The following is a 24,589-nucleotide window of genomic DNA, read 5'->3' on the forward strand; positions in this document are numbered from 1 at the left end:
TGTGGAGTGGAGAAAATGAAAACCAGACTGAAATGGGTCAAGCAGGGAGTGGGAGGAAAAAAAGGCAGTAAGGAGGTTGTAGACAATTTGCTCAAGAAGTTTGGAGACAAAGAGGAGGAGAGAGATGGGGTGGTTTAGCGGTCGTCTGTGTGCTTAAACCAACACCAGCCTCTGTGGGATTCTGTAAAAGGAAAAGAACACCTCATCGCACGATCATTGCCACCAGCTGCCGGAGGTAGCTAGAAAGGTTCCCATTTGGCAGCATGAACTACCACACCAGCCGGTAAGCACTATCCCCTGATCACCTTTGCCTTGCGATACCCGCCCGCCCTGCTGTCACTGAGGCTCATCCCCTCGGCCACGGCAGCGCCGGTGCATACCAGCAGCTTGAACACACACGGATGAACAGTTGTTTGAGGACAGCCACCGCACCGTCAGCGGGCGCATCATCCTGACTGAAGGTATCGGAGGGCTGCTCCTTCTTGCGGTCTGCCCCAGGCTGGCAAGGTACGTTCCTGCACAAGGTCACCTCTAGCACGCATCCGAAATTGTGCAGTCCACGGCTACTACAGAGCCGTGGTCGTTCCGTATAACCATCTCACAGAATAGGCATTACGGATCAGAGTGTCACTCAAGATTGACTTTATTGACGTCAGACACATCAGTCTGATCAGTACAGGACATTGACAACCATACTTTGGATGAGGATTTACGCATCACACTAACCATTGGAACTTCCAAACTGACATTCATTCTATTACCACATATTTATATATTCCATCTACCTCCGGAATTCTCAATACTATTAACATTGCAACCATTTTTTGAGTGTTTTAACTATACCTGTCCCATATATATATATATATATATATATATTTTTTTTTTTATTACCCCACTTGTCCACTTTCCCCCTCTCTCCCAGTGTGTCGTTATTTATTTACTTCATATATCTATTTTATTGGTATTTATACTGTAGAATGTTTTACATTTGCAACAACTATTCATTATATAAGTAAGATTAAAACTTGCTAGAGTTGTTTTCGATATAATTTTTGTTGACCATTTTAGTTTAGTTTGTGTACACTATTTATTTCATCATTTGTGTATTTATTTGCATTTTACTGTACAATTAGACTAACCCACCATTAGTGTATGTGGGAGTAAATGTGCATCCTTTTGATCCATTAAGTACTCTCGACTGATTATTACCCGTCCAGTCTATACACCACACCAACCTTAGTATTTCGCCATTTGATGAATATTACCATAGTAAATGGCTATAGAAATACAGTTGTTCTTTCATGTAGTGTTAAATTATTCTATTGTATAGGATTGAGCGCTCGCTGGTCCAAGCACTTTCTATGCTTCTCTTTTTATGTAAATATTCTTTGGGTTAAGTGGTGCCCCAATCAGTAAGCTGCTCCCATTATTACCACCAGTATGGATTATTAGAGCGAATGTACCATTCCTTATTGTCTAAGTACAGTATATAACTATCGAGTCACGTCTGGCAACGCAAATGAAGTCCAGATAATAAACTTACAGATTAAAACACACGTCATGTCAACACAATGTTGCACTATATCAGGAGTGGACACAATGTATTTAAAAGCATATGAGATACCAAACCACTAAATGTAGGTTCCAGCAGTAAATATTTAGCTACTAAGACTAAATATAGAAGACAAAACAAAACAAAGACCCCAAAAAACAACAAATGAACCACATGCAAAACACACAAATTTATTTTGGTTTCATAATCACCTTTACTACAGTGAGTTCAAAGGAAATTATCTCTATTACCATCTTGCAACTGTCATACAGGTAACTAAACAACCATCCAACAATAAACTCCATAACATATTACTTATTACTCAAATGCAACATAAACCACACCACAGCTAAGCTTACATTAAACGTACTTATGCAGTAGCAAATCTCACAGTACCCACATTGACAAGGAAGTGATATGCCCTGGCAGGAACACCAGTCCCACCTACAGACAGTAGAGATACTGCTGCTAAGCATTCCAGTCTAGCTGGTTAGATGACCGAATAGTGAACACAGTGCAGACATATGGACTTAAATCAGGTGCTTCCACCTCTCCACTAGTAAATGTAAATATATATATATATATATATATATACATATACTCAGCACATGCTGAGCCCCCTCTGTTCCATGTCACGGTCTTATTACCTTGCAACAGTCGCCCGACAACCCCGGCAGCGACGAGGTGCAGCTCGTCACTCACCACCGGCTACCAGCGACAGCAGTCAGTGCGAGCGCGACTGTTCTGAAGGGCGTGGCTACACAGTCACCTCTCCGTTCGTTGGACCCTATCGCTGGGGCGTGGCCAGGAGCTCACTGCTGTTACACTGTATGCACAGGTAACTGAGGCCATTGTTCTATTGTTCAGCGTGGATCACTTTGTAGTTGTAGATAACCTGTAACCTGTGCACAACGCTGCAGCTCTGCTGGCAACAAGGAATCTTTCAGTTAAAAATGCCCCTCGCTTATACAGAGTCGTGTTAGCAAGGTAAATAGCTCTATGTCACAGGTATCACTTTATATGGACCCAAATCCCCACAAATTGTCACTATTTTAGTCTGATTCATATATAAAATATGTTCATCCACTGACTTCATGTTTCCTATTTTCACTTATTATGTTATTATATGAATTCAAGCTTTAACTAAATGGACTGATGAAATATGGATATGTTTAAATTAGGGGTGAGCGGGTTCGGTTTTACTCGGATCTTTTTATTGGCTATCGCCGAACACGTGTTTTGGATAGCGAATGAAATCGAGCCGAAATTGCGGTAAAGTGGCTATAAGAACCGAGTAAAACCGAACCCGCTCACCCCTAGTTTAAATATGTGGCTGCTACAAAATGTCCCTTTCACACAGTGGAATGGAACATTATTTTGTAGTAAATTAAGTTGTGATTGTTCAGGTGCTTAGCATAGTCCAGTGTTTGTTAACCTATGTTTCGCATTTTCCAGACTTCCCAGCAGGTGCACAGGTGTATCACCAACTGTCACATTTGAAAGATCCACAGGTGACCTGCAAAACATGAATTGTTTGGGTTCCTGAGAGCTGAGTTTTAGAACCACTGGCATAGGGCCTGATTCAGAATAGTACGCAAACCCAATGGTTTGCATACTACTCCGATTATGAGAGGACTGCGTGTGCGCCGGATCTGTACTGTGCATATGCGGGTCTTCCTCTGCGAGATCTCTCACAGTTTCCCCAAGCCTCAGCCTGAGGCTGGTGCCGTTAAGGGGCAGGGAGAGGGCGGGGCCGGCCTAGGTTCCCCGAAATGAGGGCGTGTTCTGAGTGTGCCGATGCCAGAGTGTGCTGATACCAGTAGCAGACTTCCTGGCATTGGCTACATAACTGCGAGGGGCAACCTGAGCACAGGCAGAGGAGACTGCTGCTGCTGATCAGGGGCAGCAGCCTAGCACACTGCAATGTGCAATGACAGGTGGCAAGGGGGGGGGGATGGCAAACCCAGGCTCCTCCATCAAGCCTGGGCCCAGGTAATTAGTACCGCTCCCTCCCCTCTCTGTGCCCCTACCTCCACCTACTCGCATATGTTAGGTAAATGCCCACATATGTAATTATATGTTAATATTATGTATGTATGTATGTGTTATTCTGTTTATCCGGTATTGTATTTTGCTCTGTGCAGCGCTGCATAATTTTGCAGCTCCTTATAAATAGGGTGGAAATATAAGTGAGATGTTATGGGTTATGGAGTGATTAAAGGATAATTCAATATGTGATGAATAAATCCATTACCCAAAATATTATTTGCTTGCACTCTGGAGATCGCATAAACTAATGGGGCCTTCAACATCTTGTGTGCAAGACATCAGGAAATTTGTTGGATCATTAATGCTGGAACTCAGGGCCTGATTCAGACCTGCTCGCGAGTCGGTTTGTCCACTGCGCACACCAGAGCTGTCTCCGACGTACGCATGCGCGAGACCCAGCTAGCGACGGGCGCTCCATCGCTCCGGGTCTCGCACCAAAAAGGGGCGGCTGTCAATTTTGAATTGACAGCTTGCACCGTTTTGGAGGAGGGCGGGGGGGTGGCTGGCAAAACGGAGGCGTTCCCGACGGAACGCCTGCCGTTTGGGGAGGTCCCACTGACATCATGAGTGATGTCAGTGGTGAGTTTCCGGCTCTATTAAGAGCCGGAAGCTCACGGGCTTGCGGGAACGAGACCCTACCGCAAGGGTCTCGTCACAAGCCCCGATGGTCGAGACCATCGCGACCATCACCTGGCCGCTCGCAATAGCTGTGGGTGGTCACGTCTGGCTCTGAATCAGGCCCTCAGTTTGGTCATATTTTGGTATCTGGTTTTCTTTAGGATATTTCCACATAAATGAAACTGACATGAATGTGAAATTTCACATTGATGGGCAAATTAAAATTAAATAGCAGTATGTTCCAACCAGGGCACATAAAGAGTGGAGGGGGCCCGTGTTCACTCCCTGTCCGGTAGCCCTCCTCTCTCCCCGGCTGCCGTCAGGGAACTGACCACAGCAGTAGACTTCGGGCACTATTCTGTGCTCGGAGTCTACTGTGCATGGGCAGGTCACCGAAAAATGGGGCAGAGGCCATTTTCCCGGTTATTTCATACCGCACATGCGTGAAATGCTGGGAAAATGGCCACGGCGGCCATTTTTGGCATTTTGTGTAGCGCTACTCCATGTGACTTTGGAAACATAAGTATGAAATAAAAGATGGGTGCAGGGTGTGCATTGTGGGCCCCCATGGATCCAGGGGCCTGTGTGCAACGCACACCCTGCACCCATTATAACTACGCCCCTGATTCCAAACACAAAGTAACATGTAAAATATCTCTACAGTGCAATGAGATTTAAAAAAATACATATTACAGCAGCACCACAACTCGCCCCCCTCGCAACCCTGATCTCGTACCAGATTTGCAATTTTTTGTACGCAGCCCAATGGGACTCGCTGCTAACTGAATTTTTCCTTTAGATTTTTACTTAATATAATGTTCCTAGAAGTTCCATTTGTAAGACCCTGGTATACATTATCCCTTTTGCTTTAGAGACTGGTGTGTCACTGATACTCAGCATCATTCTCTGCTTAAGTGCTGATAAGAGTTCCTACTTTACATTTGTGCCAGGAGATAAGGCACATTTGTGTTACAGAGATAGCTGCTGGTTAAACACACTTCAGCTGACTACGGCATGTTGTTGCCTGTGTGTTGGTCTGACAGAAGCATAAAGTAATCAGTCAGGAACCTAAAAATTAAAATGCTGTCTAAATGCATAAAAATCTAATGGGAATAGGCCTGTTTATCATCACTTAACTCCACTATTTATCTAACTTATCACATCCAATAGTTTTTTTCTAGGTTTGTTTCCTTGTAACGGACCCATTCATTAACAATGTAATGCAGGAGATATCAGTGATATCTCCAGGTCACAATTCTTCCCCGATAATTTCCATAGTCCCCATACTTTAGTATGGAGACATAGATATTATTCATCAAGTTCCGAAAAAGCAGTTTTCGGAACTTGAGTGTACAACTGTAGCCTAGGCCATCCCGAGATGGCACATAGTATGGCAGCTTGTGCAAGAAGGGGACCCTTCTAGATCTATCCCTGCTGTGTCCTCATACCTTGAGGGTTATGACTAGAATAGATGGCTGCAGGGGACCTGTGATGTCACACCCACGTGACCCGGCATGAAAGGCGGAGGGGTGGGGATGCTAACTGGGGACCAAAAGTGGCCCCTCGCGGGCTCGCTACGCTTGCCACGCTTTGGGCACAGAGGCTCGCTACGCTCGCCACAAATATTTATTCCCCCTCTATGCCCTCGTGGATGGTAATGCAGGAGCGGTTCAGCCTCCTGCAGCGGTCATGTGGTTGATACGTCACAGAGGTCCTTTAGCCACTTAGGATCTAGCATCAACCATACCTTGAGCGGCTCTCTGCTCCTCTTCTGTCCCTCCTCCCCTCAAGGATTCCTGGCACATGCAGCCTCCCGTCTGCTCAGTGGCTGCCACTCCCCCATCCGGCAGAGAATGCTGGTGACATCCTTTGTCCTCAGGCCAGCCAATTTCCTGTGCACAGCACATACACAGAATGATCAGGTGTTGTGGAACTGCAAGTCCCAGCAAGCTGCACCAACCAGCCAGTTCCACAACTCCAGCATGCCTCTGTAGTAGGCAGTAGGAGTGAAATTGCTAACACAACAAGCACAAGGAGGTGATTCCAGCTGTGGAGCTCAGGGGAACAAGAAAGCGATGATGGGTCTATACATGGAGAAGCAGGCAGGGAGTGCAGCATGCTGTGGGGTCACCTGTAGTTGGGGATATTGGCTGGAAGGAAAAGCCGGCACATGACAGTGGGACTGTGGGATATTACCATCCATAGAGCAGGCTACATTGACTGGCCCAGCATAACCTCTCCAGCATAGATCATTGAAATTGACTTGCTGGTCCCTGATCCCCACCACCTCTTCTGTCCCTGAACACTTCGAAGTACTTCCTGAGGCTGAAGTACGTGGTGTGATAGGGAAACCCCAGCACAAAAATCTTTTTGTAGGGAGTGTCCTTCCTGGGTCGTGTGCATCTTCTACACTCTCATTGTGCTCTCCCATTACCTGCTCTGCACACAACGTGCTCTCAGGAGACCCGGACACTCATGCAGACAGCTAGGGGCAGTGTCATGGAGCTGGGACCTAGAAGATCCCTTCCTTCTGCTGTGCTGTGTTGCTGTCTGACAGTGTTAGGTTGTCACAGTGCTCAGCAGGGTCCACACGCCTTGCTACTTTTAGTAATATCTTGCAATTTTAACAAATGCCTATAACTCTGTTTCAGCAAGCTCAGCATGTGTACTGTGACTTTGTTCTTTTTCTGTACAGTCTGATGTTTTGTATTAAAGTTATACTGTATGTCTCCCGAGATTTCCATAATCCATAGCATGAGAGGATAGTGCATAGTTAACATGAAAGTGGAGCTAAAGAGGGAAAATATCACATTTCTGAAAAGCTGACTCTGCTGACAGAGCAGCTTTTCAGAAGTGATACTTAAGTTAATGAGGCATTATGTCTCTGAAATGCTCATTGAGCTCACAGTTCAAAACTTAATTATCACCTGCCACATTTTTAAAATTATGAATAGACCCCCCATTAGGGACCTATTTATTATTAAATATTTGTGGGATGTTCCCCAAAAACAGATTTATTTTTTTTGGGGGGGTGGGGGTTCCCACAAATATTAAGGATCCCCAGATTCCCATCCATTTTGTTCCATGGGAGCTGCTGTGTTGCCTGTTTTACCATGCTCCGGAATGCAAAGCACCCCGCTCCAGTCTATGGGCTACTATATGGCAAATTTTTCTGGAGAGGGACTCTCTTCGATGGAGCCCAGTGACGCATGCACCAGCCGATGGCCATGCATGCTCACTGAGTGCAGGGGACCTGCACCAGGAAGCAATGCTTCCAGCTCTTTGCCAGGACGGGCAGTTATTGGTGGCCTTCTCCTGGCAAGAGAACAATGGTAAATTTGCCTGAAAATATTCATTTTCACATTGGGAATTTATGGGAAAAAATATTTCACAAACAAGATGTTTAAGGTGGCGTTTAATAGACACAAAGCAATATGACAATTAAATGTCCTGTTTTTAATCATGATAACAATAAATAAAATACAATCTAAAAATTATTACTATAGATGTAGAACTTCTGAGTAATAAAAAGTCTCATATGGGGCCTGATGGATTTCTTTGTTACATTAGTATCAATTGCTCAGAATTCTGTGTATCAAAATGATAATGGTTACAGTTGATAAAATTAGGATTTGGCTCATATGTAACCACAATGCAATTGAATTAGAACAGTCAGTGTTACAACAATTCTAATGCACGTTTAATGTAACGTTCCAATGAAGCTGGCCTAGAATGCATGTATGCTGTGTACTGTTCGGATTGATTGTGAGAAGTTTGGCAAAACTCCTCGTATAGGTATGGAGTATTTTTTGACACCCTTTTCACATACACCGCTGCTAGCACCGGGTCAATTTTTCTGTTTGTTGAAAAAATATATCACTATATATTGAAAATGCGGATTCTGATAAATATGCCCCTAAATGAAATAGGATGAATTGGATTAAAATTATTCAAAAGAAACTATTTCCAGTTTAGCACACATTATTGAGATAACTTACTAACATTATCTTCATAATTAAAAAGCTGATAAAATTCCTAATTGTAAATTTGGAACAAAATAGGCCACACTCCCAATCTGCCTTTACATTGGCCATGGTTGCTTCAAAGCACTGCCAAATCTATCAAACCACTTCGTATGAGTCCACAATTCTTTCTAGTAATCCACAAACTTCTGAACACTGGAAATTGGGTCTGTCCTGGTAAAATATGAGCTGTTGGCATTAAAACAAAGGAACATAGTGGAGACAGCCATTTTGTGTTCAGAACCAATATTTACCTCATACCACAGTGATGTCATTAAAATCCCAGGCAACGCCGGGCACTCCAGCTTGTGTGTGTGTATATGTATGTATATGTGTAATATATAATTATATGTATGTACAGTATGTGTGTGTGTGTGTATGTGTGTGTATATATATATATATATATATATATATATATATATATGTATATGTACATATGTGTGTGTGTGTCTATATAGTGATAGGATCACCAGAGATGGCGATAGTGAGCCAAGGATTCTGTGTGGGGCTGGAGGGATCCGCCCATGCAGGAGGGAATTAAAGCTCACCTAATGGCTGCCCAGTGGATTCAGTCCAGGGAGCGCTGAGGCAGACCAGTCATATAGAGTCATTGTGCCAGAAAGCCATTGAGGGCCAGGAGGCTTGAGCCTAGACCTGTAGGAGACAGGGAAGGCCATCAAACTCTGGGACTGGGGGCCTGATTCAGAGCCGGACGCTCTGAACGAGCGCCCGCTCTGAATCAGGGCGTTTCTTTTTTGGTGCGTCCTACTGGACGCTCGCATAGCTGTGGGTTACCACCCACAGCTTATGCGAGCGTCCATGATGATGGTCGCGATGGTCAAGACCATCGTGACCATGGGGCTTGTGATGAGACCCTGCGGTAGGGTCTCACTGCTGCAAGCCCTGGAGTGATTTTGGTGCGAGACCCAAGCTGTCGCTATGGGTCTCGCACCAAAGGGGGCGTGCTGTCGATGGTGACTGACAGCACGCCCCCTTTGGTGGGCCTGCCGGGGGCGTTGCCGCCCAGACGGAAGCATCACCATGGGAACGCCTTCCGTCTGGAGCCGGCCCCACTGACATCACTAGTGATGTCAGTGGGAGTGCCTTTGGCTCTGATAGAGCCAAAAGCACTCCTGGGCTTGCGGCAGCAAGACCCTACCACAGGGTCTCGTTGCAAGCCCGATGGTCGCGATGGTCTTTACCATCGCGACCATCTTTTTGGCCGCTCACATAAGCTGTGGGTGGTCACCCACAGCTATGCGAGCGGCCAGGAGGCCGCTCCATTTTTAGGTAGGGGGGCCTATGTTTGCAGACTAGCTGCCCAGGGTTAGTCAGGGGCGAAAAAGTGAGTCAGTGCCCTGATAGGTGTTTGCTGTTTTGTTTCCCGATCATACTGACATTAAACCATTATGTCATTTATTTTACCTGGAAAAGCTATGATGGAATGCCGCCATATGATGGTTTTGGATACCTAATATATATGTGCTGTGTGTGTGTGTGTGTATATATATATATATATATATATATATATATTACGAGTGCGCTCTCCTTATTACTTGCTTCCAAAAAGGTGCAATGCGAGTGCTCACTGTCAGACAAAATCACCAAGCAGAGACCGTCACTGCACTACAGCAGCTGATCCCAGCTCCAGGCAGCATCTGTCACAAGACACAGGTGCGACGATTTAGCAATATTACAACTTACAAAGGAGTTCGGGAATAGCCTTCTGTGGTAAGTAAAAAGTAACTACCAATGGTTAGGGGGTCAGGGGGGTGGGTTGAGGGCACAGTACTGTGGGCTGTGCTTAGAGGAAATCTCTCAGCAGTAAGGTGTTTACTAGTGTTGCCCACACGGAGACTCTTACAAATCAGCAGCTTTTTAAAAAGCATTAGCTTGCTGTGCTGGAGACACTTGTTTGAGAAGCTGGAATGGAAACATGCTGCTGACCTGCCTGTGTGCTGTATAAAATAGCTAAATTGGAGCCTTTTGACATGCTCACTAAATCACATATCTTACCGCTGACAGTGTGCTAGTTTGTACAATGCTGGCTGCAGAATACAGATGGGTAGGCTCTATAACGAGAATACAGACAAAGGGGGGGGCACTATAAGAAAAACAAACACTAAAAGGAGAATACAGTTAAGGGGACACTATAAGTACAACACCATACAGAGCATATAGAGAGAAGAACATACTGACCTAGAGGGGAGAGCACAGACGTAGAGGGGAACATACTGGCATATGGAAGGACAAGATATTAAAATAGCCTTTACAAATACTATTCTATATATTCTGTGTGTATGTATATGTGTGTGTGTATGTGTGTGTATATATATATATATATATATATATATTGTGATAGGATCACTGGTAAAGTGGTCTGTGGCAGGTACATTTGTCCCAGATTCCTGTCTTTTGTGTTTTAAACCCCCAGGAGAAAGTCTGCAGTGTAGCAGGCTTGAGTTTCGGCTTTTTGAAAAGCCAGTTTGGGACCTGGGGGTTGTGGGTGAGAGGAGAGGGAGGGCTCCACCCACGGCCACTCCAGGTTTTGGTTCTCGCAGCCTGGTAACAGGCTTGTTAGTTTTCCACCTGAGAGTGGCCAATATAAGCCTAGTGTGTTGAGGGCTGATTGTCTCACCTGGGAGAGCAGGCAGGGAGTTTGCTCAGAGACACTTGAAAAACCTATTTGTGAGTACTGTGCTGTGCTTTGTTGCTGGCGAGGGCATTAGGCCCTGCCAGGTTCTGGTAGTGAGGGAACTACCTGTGAAGTTAGTGCCCAGACAGGGCTAGGATTTATATTTATGTTTTCTTATTATTTCTGTCATTGTACAATAAAGACTGGCGCCGACCAGCTTGTACTTGCACCCAGACTGGTGTGCTGCTTCCCTGCTGCTGTGTGTGTGTGTGTAAGGAAGGAGTCCTCTACCCAGGAGAGGGACCCCCTAACCTAACTGTGTCACAATATGGTGGAGAATGCGGGCAACCACACACACTGAAGTTGCAGCGAGAGGAAAACTTTCCGTTTAAAAATTAAAGGGACAGACACCCAATTTGTGAGTGTGGAAATAACACTGTGTCCTTGGAGTCCCATAGAGGAGGCGTCAGCCAATGCTCAGAGAGGCAAGGTTCAGCTTCCAACCTACACCCCAGGACAAAATGGAGGACATTATTAAAGCCTTGCTCCAAGCTACAGCAGCTCAGCAGGAATCTACCAGGGCTTTGCAGGAATCCACCAGGGTGCAACTGTTGGCCTTGGAGACAGCCCAGAGGCAACAACAGGTTGCCATCGAGGAAACCCGCCAGGCCTTAGCGGAAAACAGCCAGGCCATAAAGGAGGTGGTACAGCACCTGGTCGCCCGGCCCAGAGATGTTAATACGGGTCCTCCCACCACCACTCACTCCGTACGAGCCAGTCACTTCCTCCAAAAGATGACTTCGGGCGATGATGTGGAGGCCTATCTCACCGCATTTGAAAGAACGGCCGAAAGGGAGAGTTTGCCCAAGGAGCAGTGGGCAAGTCTGGTGGCACCTTTTTTGTCTGGGGAGCCACAAAAAGCATATTTCGACTTATGCCTGGCTGATGCCAAGGACTATAAAAAACTAAAACAGGAGATCCTAACTCGCTTGGGAGTCACCACCTTTGTTTGTGCCCAACGGGTCCACCACTGGGAGTTCCATATGGACAAGCCTCCACGTTCACAGGTGCATGACCTCGTCCATCTGCCCTCAAAATGGCTACAGCCCGAGACGCTGACGGGGCCACAGATCGTGGAAAGGGTCGTGATGGACCGGTACCTGCGATCGTTACCCGCGACTCTGCGCAAGTGGGTGAGCCATGCAGACCCTAAGTCCGCGGACTAGTTGGTCGAGCTGGTGGAGAGGTACGTGGCGGCTGAGGAGCTGATGAGTATGCCCCACCAAGCCCCGATGGTGCATCGGCGAACTCCCACAGACACTGGTAAGACTGTTCCAGGGGAGAAGGGTGCTGGGCGGTGGAATGTACCTAAGACTGAGGGTGTAGAACCTGGAGACAGGCCTGCCAGGCCGGGAAGGTTCTTGCCCCGTAAACGACTAGACATTAATATGACTCAGTGTTTCCGATGTGGTGGCTTCGGCCATATTGCCGCTAATTGTGCACTTACAACTTACAACTTACAATGTGATACTGCCCATGTCTACCGCAGGGGGTCTTTCTTTGCACAGATAGCCTGTACGGCTGACCGGCAGGCTGAGACTGATAAGCACATGTGTGTACTCACTGTAGATGGCAACCGAGTAGAGGCACTGTTAGACTCTGGTAGCTTGGTGACACTTATAAAAGCTGAGCTGGTGAACCCCTTGAGGCATACAGGGAAAACTGTTGGTGTGACCTGCATACATGGGGATACTCGATATTATGTTACGGCCGAGGTGAACATCGAGACACCATGTGGCTCTGCTATAGTTTCTGTGGGTTTGGTGCATGGTCTGGTGTACGATGCAATATTGGGGAGAGACTTTGCTCACTTCTGGAAGTTGTGGGAAAGCCGTTTTGTTCCAGAGGTGAACAACCGCGATCCATTTGAGAAGGTTGTCGATGTAGTGGAGGAGGGAGTTTCTTCTGAGTCAGAGTTATTCCTTTTTTCTATTATGGTTGGCGAACTAGAGAATGCGGAACGTGACGGTGGCCTGCCAACTGATGTGCCTCCCATTGAGGTGGGAAGTGTTGTTGGGCCAGGTGATCGTCTGCCTGATTTAGAGGTCAGAAGAGAGGTCTTTGCCGTGGAGCAGTTGAATGACCCTACTTTGGTAAAAAGCCAGGGAGAATGTAAAAGTAGTTGATGGTAAACCCGTAGACCCTGATAGTCCTTTGTCCTATCCCCACATGGCAATGTGTCAGGATTTGTTATATCAGGTGACTAAGAAGGGGGAAGATGTTGTGGAACAACTAATAGTTCCCAAAGCCTACAGAAGAACAGTGTTGGATCTGGCCCATGGTCATATAACGGCAGGCCATCTAGGGGTAGAGAAAACCACTGAGCGAATAATGCAGAGGTTTTTCTGGCCCGGACTTCATAAAGAGGTATCTGACTTTTGCGCATCCTGCCCTGCGTGTCAGTATCATGCTCCCAGGCCACATTTTAAGGGTCCACTAGTTCCATTGCCTATCATAGAGGTGCCGTTTGAAAGAATAGCAATGGATTTGGTTGGACCCTTAATGAAGTCTGCCAGGGGACACCAGTATATTCTGGTCATAATGGAATACGCTACCAGGTACCCGGAAGCGATCCCGTTGCGCAATACGTCAACCAAGACCATTGCCAGAGAGCTAGTTCATGTCTTTAGCAGGCTGGGTATACCTAAGGAGATACTAACTGACCAGGGTACACCGTTTATGTCCAAAGTCATGAAAGAGTTATGCCGCCTGTTCAAAATCGAACAGTTAAGAACTTCGGTTTATCACCCCCAAACCGATGGGCTGGTCGAGAGGTTTAACAAGACGTTAAAACACATGCTTAGGAAAGTGGTCGACAAGGATGGTAGGGATTGGGACTACTTATTGCCGTATTTATTGTTGGCCATAAGAGAAGTTCCCCAGTCCTCCACCGGGTTTTCACCCTTTGACTTGTATGGGAGACACCCAAGGGGGTTACTAGACATTGCCAAAGAGACATGGGAGGGGCAGTCTAGTCCTTACAAAACGGTGATTGAGTATGTTTCTCAAGTGCAGGAGAGAATTGCTGCGGTAGTGCCGATAGTGAGAGAGCACCTGGAACAGGCTCAACAGACACAGCAGAGGGTATACAACCGCAATGCTCGGTTACGCAGCTTTGCTCCTGGGGACAGTGTTAGTATTGGTTCCCACTGTGGAAAATAAACTTTTGGCTAAATGGCAAGGGCCCTTTGAAATCTTAGAAAGAGTGGGGCAGGTCAATTACAAGGTTTACCAGCCGGGGAAAAGAAAGCAGGAACAGATATACCATATAAATCTGTTAAATCCCTGGAAAGATAGAACGGTACTGTCGGCCGTCTGAGACCCTCAAGTAAGTCCAGGGCCCTTAGTTCCCGAAGTGACAGTGGCAAAAACCCTGTCGGCAATTCAACAACAAGAGGTCAAGGAGTTTCTGATTAGAAATAGGGTTCTGTTCTCTGACGTACCTGGGAAAACCTCGGTCATTAAACATGACATCATCACTGACCCAGGGGTTAAAGTTAATCTAAAGCCCTATAGGTTACCAGAAGCACAAAGAGAATCGGTGTCGAAAGAAATTAAAAATATGCTAGAGTTAGGGGTTATTGAAGAATCACATAGTGAATGGTCAAGTCCCATTGTGTTGATTCCAAAGCCCGACGGGAGTGTGCGTTTCTGCAATGACTTCCGAAAGTTGAACAGTGTTTCAAAATTCGATGCCTACCCGATGCCAAGAGTGGATGAACTGATTGAGAGACTAGGGACGGCAAGGTATTTAACCACTCTTGACCTAACCAAAGGGTATTGGCAAGTACCGTTAACCGAGAGCGCCAAACAAAAGACAGCTTTTTCAGCACCAGAGGGCTTGTTTCAGTACAAGATGTTGCCCTTCGGGCTACATGGGGCACCTGCTACCTTCCAAAGAATGATGGACAGGATTCTAAGGCCCCATAGACGGTATGCGGCTGCTTATCTGGATGACGTGGTCGTTCATAGTCCTGATTAGCAGTCTCACTTACCAAGGGTACAAGCAGTGTTGGACTCCATCTATAAGGCAGGTTTGACAGCCAACCCAAAAAAGTGTTGTCTAGGCATGGAGGAAGTAAAATATCTGGGATACACTATTGGCAGAGGCCTGATAAAGCCTCAGCTCAATAAAGTTGATGCCATACAAAACTGGCCACGGCCTCTGAATAAGAAGCAGGTGAGAGCCTTCTTGGGAATTACGGGGTACTACAGGAGGTTTATACCCAACTTTGCCACCATGACAGTCCCACTGACTGACCTGACCAAAGGCAAACAAAAAGTCATGGTAGAATGGAGTCCTGAGGCAGAGAAAGCTTTTCAGGAGTTGAAAGTAGCGTTGTGTTCCCAACCAGTCCTGATGACTCCTAATTTTGAATGGGAATTCATAGTACAAACCGATGCATCAGAAGTAGGTATAGGAGCGGTCCTGTCCCAGAACAAGGAGGGTGAGGAACACCCTATTTTCTATCTTAGCAGAAAGTTGAATGTACATGAGAGAAACTATGCCACAGTGGAGAAGGAGGCGTTGACCATAAAGTGGGCGTTAGAGGCTCTCAGGTACTACTTGGTCGGAAGAAAGTTCAAATTGATCACTGACCATGCCCCTCTGAAGTGGATGTCTGAAAATAAGGACAGTAATGCGAGAATTACAAGATGGTTCTTGGCGTTAAAAACTTTAAAATTTTCAGTGGAACACAGGCCAGGAAGCCAGCTGGCCAATGCTGACGCGTTGTCACGCGTTCATTGTTTGGGGGCTTCAGTTGTTTCGCCCCACAAGTCGAAACAAAGGGGGGGATATGTGATAGGATCACTGGTAAAGTGGTCTGTGGCAGGTACATTTGTCCCAGATTCCTGTCTTTTGTGTTTTAAACCCCCAGGAGAAAATCTGCAGTGTAGCAGGCTTGAGTTTCGGCTTTTTGAAAAGCCGGTTTGGGACCTGGGGGTTGTGGGTGAGAGGAGAGGGAGGGCTCCACCCACAGCCACTCCAGGTTTTGGTTCTCGCAGCCTGGTAACAGGCTTGTTAGTTTTCCACCAGAGAGTGGCCAATATAAGCCTAGTGTGTTGAGGGCTGATTGTCTCACCTGGGAGAGCAGGCAGGGAGTTTGCTCAGAGACACTTGAAAAACCTATTTGTGAGTACTGTGCTGTGCTTTGTTGCTGGCGAGGGCATTAGGCCCTGCCAGGTTCTGGTAGTGAGGGAACTACCTGTGAAGTTAGTGCCCCGACAGGGCTAGGATTTATATTTATGTATTCTTATTATTTCTGTCATTGTACAATAAAGACTGGCGCCGACCAGCTTGTACTTGCATCCAGACTGGTGTGCTGCTTCCCTGCTGCTGTGTGTGTGTGTGTGTGTGTAAGGAAGGAGTCCTCTACCCAGGAGAGGGACCCCCTAACCTAACTGTGTCACAATATATATATATATATATATATATATATATATATATACTGTATGTGTGTGTATATATATATATAATTTATAAATTCCATAGACAAAAAAACTTACGGTTTCACATGTCCCATTAAGGCTGCTTAGACATGATCTCAAAATTCACAAAACCTATTGTTTTTCTGCCACTCAAACTTCAAAAAGCAATGAAATATGATCATTAAGGTTGACGTCTTAATGCACTTGTTCCTTGCACAATACATATATGGTATGCCATCACACCTTGTGGTTAACTGCAGATTCAGCACTCTCACAGAATGAGATTGCTGTCACTCACAGAATGGTGGAGCTGCTAATTCACAGAATTGTGTGCTCATTGGAATACACGCATGCAGTCTATGCAACTGAGGTTTGAGGAATTATGTGGCTCCCACATCCCACTCAGTGCCCACAATCTTCCCATTTGATCACCAAAACAATCTCACTGGCCTCCAACATCCTTCTCACTGCATACATGAATTTAATTTAGAATACACGTTTAGCTCCCTTATTTTTTAAAATATCCTACTCTGTCTTTGCATGTACACTTTCTTCCCCTATATGCCTCCATGTTGCTATATATTCCCCAATCCCTACTGCTGTGTGGTCTCCCAACTGTGATAGTCTGTGTTCCCTCATCCACACCAATAATTTTCCCCAGCCGCACCGCCCTGCATCCGTGCCTTCTCCACAGCCACGTTGCTGTCTTTCTCTCATCTGTGGCACTCTTTCTTCCTCCATCTACATTACTCTGGTCCCCCAACCTTGCAACTTTGTCTCCCACCACCACCTGCACCACTCTGTCTTCCCCAATCCCTACTGTTGTGTGGTCTCCGAACTATGGTAGTCTGTGTTCTCACATCTGCACCAATCTGTCTTTCTCCATCTGCACTGCCCTGCATCCGTGCCACTCTGTCTCCTTCTGCACCACTGCCTTCCCCTAAGCCACGCCGTTGTCTTCCTTTCCTCTGTGGCACTCTTTCTTCCTCCATCTGCACCACTCCTCCCTCTCCCCACTCACAATACCCTGTCTTCCTACCCATCCACACTAATCTGTCTTCCCCAATCCCTACTGTTGTGTGTTCTCCTATAAGTGCTAGTCTGTATTCCCTTATCCGAACCAATCTGTCTTTACCTATCTGCACTGCTCTGTTTTCCCATGTCCATGCCACTCTCTTCCCCATCCACGTCGCTGTCCCCCCAAACCGTGCCACTCTGTTTCCCCCCATCTGCACCACTGTTTTCCACCCATCTGCATTACTTTGGCTACCCCCTCTGTACTGCTTAATCTTCCCTCCTCTACACACCTTTGTGTCTCACCCTTCCATGCTGCTGTGTGACAGCTATCTCATTCTGTGAGAGTGCTGAATCTGCAGTTAACCACAGGGTGTGATGAAATACCATATCTGTATTGCGCAAGGAACACGTCCATTAAGGCGTCAGCCTTCATGATCGTAATTTCATTGCTTTTTGAAGTTTGAGTGGCAGAAAATCAATAGGTTTTGTGAATTTTCAGATCATGTCTAAGCAGCCTTAGTGGGACATGTGAAACTGTAAGTTTTTTGGCTAAGGAATTTCATAGCTTTTTAAAAATGTATTAACTATCAGGGTTTGGATGAGCAAACCGGGCCACCTGCAGGGGAGGGGAGAAGGGCAACAAAATGGTACACTAACGTAGATGGAAGAGGGGACAGCACACAGGAGGTTGGTTTGGGAGGTGCAGAGTGCGAGACGGCTGTAGGTGTGTGGGGTAGCGGCAGCAGCGGTGGTGCAGAGCAGTGGCAGCGGTGCAGTGCAAAAGGGGTGACAGAGGGCTCACTGGTAGTGTGTATGTACCTGATAAAATCAAATCAATAAGTCACAGATGCATGAATGCAGCAGTGAGATCCATGTAAGCATCTGTTAAAAGTTGAAAGTGTAAAAAAATAAAATAAATAAAAAGGTGTAGGCCCGCCCCCTAGAAGACAACCAGCACTGGGCTTTGGAGCCCCAGTACTGGTTGTGCTAAACACAGTGTACAAATGACATAGGGGTCCCCCGTATTAAGCAGCACCAGCCTTTTCAGAACCAGTCTTGGTTGCCAAAATAAAGGGGGACAGATGATGTAGTGGTCTACTGTATTTAGGGCTCTGAGCCGGTCCTGGTTCTGGAAATACAGGGGGGAAAATGCATAGGGTCCCCCTGTATTTACAAAAACCAGCACCGGACTCCTTCTAGAGGGGGGATGATGCCAGGCCCCCCAGCCGCAGCATCACCCCTGACCGCTAGTCAGCCCAGGCCGGGGATCCTTGGGGAGGTGGGGACACCCCAATAAAGGGGTCCCCTCTCCAGGGCACCCCAGGCCCAGGTTGATAGCCCAGGGCTATCCCCAGCACCCCTGGGCGGTGCTTGCTGGGTTGATTGTGTTGTGTGGTGCATATGAAAATTTAACTATTGGACCTGCTAAAAGGAGTCCAGTGCTGGTTCTGATAAATACAGGGGACCCTACGCATTTTTCCCCCTGTATTTCCAGAACCAGGACCGGCTTTTTTTTTAAAATTAAATATGCAAAAATCACAAAAAAACATTTTGCACATTGTCATTATGGGGTAGAATTTTGAGGACAAAAATGAATTTATTACATTTTGGAATATGGCTGTAACATAACAAAATGTGGAAAAAGTGAAACGTTGTGAATGTTTTCCGGATGCACTGTATATATAATTAATTATTTATTTTGCAACAAATTTATATTCGCTTTTTTGGGAACCCCCGTCCTAGAACTGCTATCCCTGTGTCCAGACCTTTGTTGGAATACAGCAGTGTCATCAAGCTAATAAGAGCCTCAAACAAATGCAGACTGCAGGAGGAGGAATGAATAACAATGGGTGTAATATGGAGGTAAGACAATGTAATTTATTAAATAAATATTATATGCAATTTTTTTTGTCAGAATTTGGAAATGGGATTTTGTGGGCAAGTATAGTGCCAGGGATTGGGAATGGGTGAGTTGGTATATATACTGTATTTGAAAGTGTGAGGCATGGTGTCCGGAAGTGAAAATGAGTAAGAGAGAGTACAGTTGGTAAGTCATGTTGTCAAAGTGGTATGGTGCCGGCGAGTGGTGGTAGGTGTGGGGTACATCAATGGATTAGGTATGGGTTGAGGGAAGTTAGGGGAATTATAGTGTGTGAGGTCGGGTTTCAGGGAACAGTGGTGAGTTAAGGGTTTTTCAGTGCTTGAGGTTTGGGGACATTGTATTATGGGTCCCACACTGTCATATTCATGTTTGTGCTTACAGTACATGGCTATTTGAGTACTAAAAGGCTATACATATTCAACCAGAATTTTACATTCTGGTAACTATCCCTACACACCTTTTCCATTGCTCTATGGCAAGTTGCAACATCAACAGCCATTCCAACATGTCTGACATGTCGTGGGACTGTGATGCTGCCAGGACGGTGTCCATTCCTTGCTATCTCTTTACCTTTCCTTCCCAGCCAAACATAGCGAGAAGCTTATCTCCCAGACAATAGCTCCGAATAAAACAAAATGAAACAGTAATAATACTATTGGGGGTTAATTATTGATATTGGGGGTAGGAGGGGCAGTAGGCTGAAGCTTTGTCTAAAGTGCCAAGAAACCGTGCACCGGCCCTGTGTGTGTGTATGTATGTGTATATATGTATGTATATATTGTATATATATATATATATATATATATATATATATATATTTATAAATAAAATATATTATGGAAGCAAGTAATGAGGAGAGCGCACTCGTGATTAAAAGATAATACAATAACTTTACTGATATCTGTAAACGTACATCAAAGTTAAAAGCAAGCGGTATCACCACCAATGGATCCTCCGTAACTCAGCAGTATGGTATGCCGGTCTCCGGACAAGGATCCTCCATGCATGGACCCGGGTCTGGCACACCAGTTGACGTCACTCCGTCTGTGTCACTAGCCACACCCTATGCATTTCATCAGTATGACTTCATCAGGGGGTGTTGCTTATCCCCTACTTCCATACTTTATACACCCACTCGTAAGTCATAATTGGATAATTATATAAAACACATTTTCTCAATAATTATACAATTCTTCGATATACAAATCATTAAAACGGTTATAGCTATAGATCTGCATACAGATTCATTATACAACACATCTTACATAGTTAATTTCATATGTTAAACAGCTTACATTCTGCAAAAAGCTATATATAAACTCATCATGCAATCAAATGATCATGATGATTCAATCAATATACTAACATCCAGTCGCTTAAGAGTCATAGTATTTCAGTACTTATGGAGTCAATATTACCAAATATTTTACTCTAACACATTACATTATTAGTAACTACCAGAATGCAGATATATATAATCTCAAACGATTTCATAGGGATAAAGGAGACGAGAGAAAAAAGAAATTATAAAAACACAGACAAATAGATATAAAACATTTCACATAATTTATATATCAGGGAATAAATAAATAACCATTTATCCGCTGCGATATTGCAATATTGCACATCTGTAATGGTCAGACAGTCCCACAATAGCAGCCCAGAAGGGAGATTACTCCAACAACAACTGGGTTGCATGGATACCGACCTCCCATCACCGACTGTGCAAAAGGGCACAATATCACAGGCTTCATTCAGACCCTCTGGTGCAAACGTATTAACAGTGTAGATCCAGAAAGTTTCTCATTTTGTTAGGTGACAAAGGATATCTCCATCCCTTTCACCTAACTCCACTTTCTCTATTGCTTTAAACTTCAGGTTGTCCAATTTTGATCCACAGCAGACCGCAAAGTGTCGCAGAATGCTGTGTTTGTAACTTTGTTAAGGATATTCCAGGTATGTTCCAGAATGCGTAGCTTTAACTGTCGTTTTGTCTTGTCAACATAACGTTTCCGGCAGCCACATTCAAGTAAGTAGATCACATGTGTACTATTGCAGCTTAATTTACCCTTTATTTTTCTCATCTTACTACTATCTGAATTAGAGACTGACTTATATTATCCTTTTTGGCATATTTACACACCTTGCATTTATTGCAAGGATGGAAGCCATCCATTTTCCCCAACCAACATTCATCATGGATCTTTGTCAATTCACTTGGTGCCAATCTATTTTTCAGGTTTTGTACTTTCTTATACCACTTGTGGCTTAGCCGGAATAATATCTTTTAAGAGTGGATCTAAACCCAAACCCCCCAATGTTTGGACGTGATGGGAGGATGATATGTCCTCCGGGGCTATGTAGTGATTAGGCACGTTTCCTGGAATGGATTGCCTCATGACGGCCAGAAGACACCTGTGTCAGGGTATGACACTGTGCCGATGTGGGCAGCAGTGCTGCTGTTGGTGTCACGGCCACCTTTTGTTTATGGTGAGTGTGAAGGCTACTCCCAAGCTGACCATAGCGGGGGCACTAGACAAAAACTCGGACCGTCACCCCGCTAGTGAGAGAGGAGTGACTGAGGAAGTGTTGGCTTCACGGGTCAATAGGATTGGAGAACCCAGTCCGTTGGAACTGGGTGGGCATGGATGGGCCCACCCGTGAGGGGGTGGGTAGGAGTACCCACCCCAATTACCAAATTGAATAGTATGTTTGCAATTGCTTTTCCTGGGCCACCAACTTTATTGAAGTGTTAAATAAATTGGATCTTCTTCCACCAGCTATAGTGTATTGTGTCTTTATTCAATGGGAATGGGGTCAGAGATGGCCATATAAGATTACTGTACATAAAAGATGCTACCAGGAAGTAGGCACAAGGCAATCCCTCATACCTAAGCAGCTTAGACAGAATCCCAGTTAACCTCTGGTATAGTCAATCTTTCAGATGTGTCTTTAAGTAAGGATGAATTGAAAGACCACGTGATAATACTTTCATTTGCCCCAAATAATGTGCCAAATGGTTTTCAGCTATTTATAGATACTATGAATGAGCCACAAGAAAGAGAGAGAGAAAAGGACTCTTTGTGGGGGCACACAGTAGGTATAGAGATTTTATAGTCAATTACATCTGATAAAAATGAACTTTTAATGTATATCCTTAAAAGAAGTGAGAAACGATAATTCAACATACAGACAAACAAACAAATAAACAAATATAATATATGGATCAGGGGAGATATATTCTCCAGAAAGAGATATATATAATCTCCTGTCTGTCACGACCAGGGGTGACAGGCTGCTGAGATCGCGGCGCTTACCGCTCCGGGCGCTGTGGCATGGTGTTTCCAGCAGAGGTGCAGGTTCCTGGAGAATAGCGCTGGGTGCTGTGAGTCTCCGCAGACTAAGGGCTTCCATCTGGAGGCAGGTGAGAGGGGCTGAGACTGGCAGAGCTTCCATGCTGTGACCACTGGGCGCGGCCATCTTGGATTTGGGTCACATGTCGTTTCTGGCCAATCAGGTTCAGTCTGGGCTGGGGAGGCTAGCAACCAATCCTGCACTACCTGAGGGTACTAAAGGGCTGTCCAGAGGCTCTTTAGTTGCCAGTGCAACGTCTATCACAGCGTATGCTGTGAGCTAGTTCTCTGTGCTCCTTTGCTCGTTTAAAGTGTCAGTACCAGTGTGTTTCTGCAGACTCCCCTCTCAGCCTTGGTGTAGTTTGCTCCTGTTACTACCTGTCTCCTGATCCCGTCTACCTGCTATACCCAGCCTACCCCGGGTCTCTAAGTTCCGCCAGTGTCTCGCAGCCTGGTTCTGATCCCGTCGCGTGCCACTGCTTCATGAGTCATACTCCCCTAAGGCCGGCTGCCTTCAAGTACCAGCAAACAAGTCCTCATTCCTCATCCGACTCCACTCCGGGTCCAAGCGCACGCCAAGCCGTGACACTGTCAGTGAAAAATAAAAGCTGGGCGAATTATTGGATAATTACAACAAAATAAATGTAACTGTGTGCTATTGCAACCACAGATATATCAATCTGCCAATGAATCATAGTCTAGGCATATTAATATAATCAATAAACACATATATCTATCTTATGTTATGGTATTAATCATATTACTTCCCTCAGGGAAGAAAAAAAATAAAAAATGTATATGCAAATATACCTGCATACATTGAAACTATACCATAGTCAGAAAGAATGTGCTATCATGCCTGCATGCACTTGAGATTGTACCTTAGTCAAAAGATGAGAACAACAGATAACCGGTCGACCATACAAGAATAATATATCTGCAATAGTTAATGATCATCTTTTGGAATACACATGGGGTATAAGTATTAGTGCTTATAAACGTCCCATACCAAAGAACTGCATCAAATTGGACCCAATATCAATATTAGATGTTCAAATAGATGTGCCACACTTATAAATAAATAACACTGATCTATACTGGTACATAAACATAACACAGAGGAAAGAAAATTCTAACAAAGGTTGTTCCTCTTAATGTACTGGGCAAACAAGTTGCTATGGGGTGGAGACCATCAAAAAATCTTAAAGACCAACTTGTACACACACTTGTACACTTGTACACAGTCACTATCTAAAGTCGACATCCCGTGCATCAGGTACTTTCTCTTGTGGCAGTTGTAAAATATGCAATCATATAATGAGAACTGATACGATTAAGGACAGATTCGATAATGACATTAGAATGAAGGATTATATTAATTGCAAGACTGAGGGAGTCATTTACTGCATCATGTGTACCTGCAACAAGAAATATGTGGGAATGACCACTAGATCATTGAAACATCGAATTCTTGAGCACATAGGTACAATACGTAACGCAGCTACCGATCTCCAAAAAATGAAGAAATTAACTATAGTGGTCCGACATTTTTATTACCATCATCAAAAATCCTATAAGGAACTTTGTGGACTAGAGAAGGTCAGTTTGGGTATACAAGGTGGTGACATCACAAATACCCTACTCAGAAAAGAAAGTGAGTGGACCTTTAGATTGGGAGCAGTCGCACCCACAGGTATGAATGAATACATCAATTTTGGTATTTTCTTACCTACTTGATTCAATACTTTATCTATTTCTTGACTCCCTTCCTTTTATTCCTGTTATGACTTTTCATGATCTACAGTAATATCACATTCTCAGTATCAGAACGTTCCGTGTCATTTAGTTGACCACATTACCTATTTTTTTCACTATATCCATCATAATACACCTTAATCATCACTCACCATTCACGGGCTTATACATCATCACGTTATAATTATCAGCACTCCACACATACTTATATTCACC

At 45.0% G+C, this 24,589-nt stretch overlaps 2 protein-coding genes across 4 annotated transcripts in view; one reads left to right on the forward strand and one right to left on the reverse strand.

Moving 5' to 3' along the window:
- Positions 1-2,287, reverse strand: part of LOC148506410 (ferric reductase 1-like) — a 42,866-nt gene extending 40,579 nt beyond the window's left edge. Inside the window, exon 1 of one of the 2 annotated variants that reach the window (XM_088446820.1) lies at positions 2,200-2,287. The gene's annotated coding sequence lies outside the window, so the exon portion shown is untranslated. Of the gene's footprint in view, positions 1-1,952; positions 1,965-2,199 lie in introns of those variants that run through there. The other variant, XM_088446821.1, reaches the window with a different exon arrangement.
- Positions 2,288-2,438: 151 nt separating this feature from the next.
- The window catches only part of SOAT1 (sterol O-acyltransferase 1), a 178,144-nt gene continuing 155,993 nt past the window's right edge, over positions 2,439-24,589 (forward strand). The window contains exons 1-3 of one of the 2 annotated variants that reach the window (XM_088446823.1): positions 2,439-2,539; positions 9,812-9,972; positions 19,127-19,246. The gene's annotated coding sequence lies outside the window, so the exon portion shown is untranslated. The remainder of the gene's footprint in view (positions 2,540-9,811; positions 9,973-19,126; positions 19,247-24,589) is intronic. The other variant, XM_088446825.1, reaches the window with a different exon arrangement.

Source organism: Taudactylus pleione, unplaced genomic scaffold (assembly GCF_031769625.1).
Source record: "Taudactylus pleione unplaced genomic scaffold, aTauple2 ptg000406l, whole genome shotgun sequence".
Taxonomy (NCBI): domain Eukaryota; kingdom Metazoa; phylum Chordata; class Amphibia; order Anura; family Myobatrachidae; genus Taudactylus; species Taudactylus pleione.